We start from the raw sequence: 2,531 nt of genomic DNA, 5'->3' as shown, positions 1-2,531 counted from the left end.
GGCTGCCTTTCAAGGAAAATGATGCTCCTAGGTCCTGACATATCGGTGGCTATGTGAGTACGCCAGCAAACAGAACTTTTAATTTGACCAAAGCTTTAAAAAGCTCAGAATTATAAGCACCTACTTAGTGATCAGAATTTCTCTATCAGGGATATGGAGGGAAAGAACTTGGTGGAATAATACTGGTGTCTTTCCCTTAGAAGGCATTAGTTTACTCTGTAGGGTTTGTACTGCTTAGTCTTCCTTTTCTCCAAGGAATAGGTATCTTTAATTTTTTTCATTCCAGGATTAGAAAAGCATTCTGCAATATAACATAGATAACAGAGCTACACTTAACCATTTGGGAGCTTCATTGTACAAATGTGGCCTCATTAGCACCATGCTTGACCTGAATAAACTAAATGTAGCACCAATACTATTGTTTTCACGTGGCTAAAAGTATAGGTAGTAAATACTTGCTGACATAAATTAAAGTGAATACAATATATCTATTAAAATGAAATAACCCATTTGGAAACCCTTCCTTCTCAGGTCAAAATGGTGAGCAGGCCTGTAGTTGCAGCATCAAGCCAGTGGCTGAAGGGTGTTTGAGAATAGTATTACAATGTTGCAGGGTCCAATAACCTGAGTTAATGTGAGACAATCTGATGCATGTAGACGATGAGGTAAAGGAAGCCATAGAAGGCATAAGAAGGCTTACTGAGAACCTGTATAATGACAGGGTGTTTCACATTAAGAGAGCACTGGACCTGTCCATGAGGCAGCAGATCTTGCCTGAAGAGCAGTGAACAAAATATGAGGAGGATAAATTCTATCTTGAACCATATCTAAAAGAGCTTATTCTAGAAAGAAAAGAAAGAGTAGAATGGGCAAAATAGAGTCATATAATCAAAATCTGTGGATGCAGCTGTCCTCCATATTTTAATGATGTTGGTTAATACTGACATGTACAATTTTGAACCATCTGGCCTACAAATATATTACTTTAAATAAATGTCTATTATTAAAAAAACAATTTTTTGTTATTTACTGCTATTTGAATTATTTGATACTAAACTGGGTGACCAATGAAGCATTAACTATATGAATAGGTTAGATACTAATTTATTTAGGACTTTTGATCTATTGGGAGGCAGGATCACAAACAGTAGAGTCTTTGAAAGCTCTTTTCAGTAATATGACTATAAGAGCTCATTTTATAAATATATATTGAGAGAGAGAGAGAGAGAGAGAGAGAGAGAGGGAGACTGTGACACATCTATGAGAAATGAGTTTTATCAGAGATAAAAATTGATATAAAATAAATAAGGAGGCCCTGGCCGGCTGGCTCAGTGGTAGAGCATCGGCCTGGTGTGTGGAAGTCCTGGGTTCAATTCCTGGCCAGGGCACACAAGAGAGCCATCCATCTGCTTCTCTAACCTTCCCCCTCTCCTTTCTCTCTCTCTCTCTCTTCCCCTCCTGCAGCCAAGGCTCCACTGGAGTGAAGTTGGTTGGGGTGCTGTGGATGGCTCCATGGCTTCTGTCTCAGGCACTAGAATAGCTCCAGTTGCAGCAGAGCAATGCCCCAGATGGGCAGAGCATTGCCCCCTAGTGGGCATGCTGGGTGGATCTCGGTTGGGCACATGCAGTAAGTAGTCTGTATCTCTGCCCTCCCCACTTTTCACTTCAGAAAAAAAAATAAATAAATAAACAAGGACACTAATGATTAACTCCTTTATCTTATTATTTGCCAAACTCATTTGTTTCTAGCCTAGAAAATGACTTTTTGTTTATTTTTAAGGATTCTGTTTGAAGCCTGTCCAAACTGACTGGACCAAGGACCATCGGGGTTGTTAACAAATAGTAAAGCACATGGTTCGACTTGGTTAGAAATTGCTTAGAACATTAATCACACTCATATTATTTGACTAAATTATCTACCTCCCTGTTTTATTTCAGTCTCCATTTGGTTGTCAATAAAGAGGAAGCATCCTGCTGTACAGTTTATTTTCTACTTGCCTGACTTCTCTTAATGCATTCTGCTTTTTCTTTGAAAGATAAATGCAGAAACTTGCAATGATTTAAAAGAATAAAGAAAATCCCAGCCCAGATTCTATACTTCCCTTATGTGACCTAGAAAAAGGACAAACCCATTAATGCAGGATTTGATTTTCTAATAGAAGCACTGGACTTATCAAAGCAAACATCTGTAAGCAGTCCATTTACTCATGGTAGGCATTGCTCTTACCTCAGAACCTTCACATACAAATAGCAAGAATAGCGTAACTTTCTTACTTACAATCAGATACAATCTACCTTTCCTGATCATGCTCAGCATTGACTCATAGTTTCAATTTCCATAGAAGATAACAATCAAGGAGAGGGAGGGATACAACATACTATAGTGCTGAGTACTCACCATGTGACACATCATTATGCTAGACTATTCTAAGTGCATTATCATATTTGAACCTCCCAACACTTATGGAGGTAAATACTATTCACATGTTATGGTAAAAGGCTGAAACTAAAAAAGTTTAAGTTATTGACAA

General features: G+C 38.2%; 1 pseudogene; it reads left to right on the top strand.

Moving 5' to 3' along the window:
- Nucleotides 1-537: 537 nt before the first annotated feature.
- LOC136404484 (cytochrome b-c1 complex subunit 7 pseudogene) lies at nucleotides 538-878 on the top strand (annotated as a pseudogene).
- Nucleotides 879-2,531: the final 1,653 nt, after the last annotated feature.

The sequence above is a fragment of the Saccopteryx leptura genome, chromosome 4 (assembly GCF_036850995.1).
Source record: "Saccopteryx leptura isolate mSacLep1 chromosome 4, mSacLep1_pri_phased_curated, whole genome shotgun sequence".
NCBI lineage: Eukaryota > Metazoa > Chordata > Mammalia > Chiroptera > Emballonuridae > Saccopteryx > Saccopteryx leptura.
Note: the sequence above shows the minus strand (reverse complement) of the source record. Positions and strands in the feature narration are given on the sequence as shown.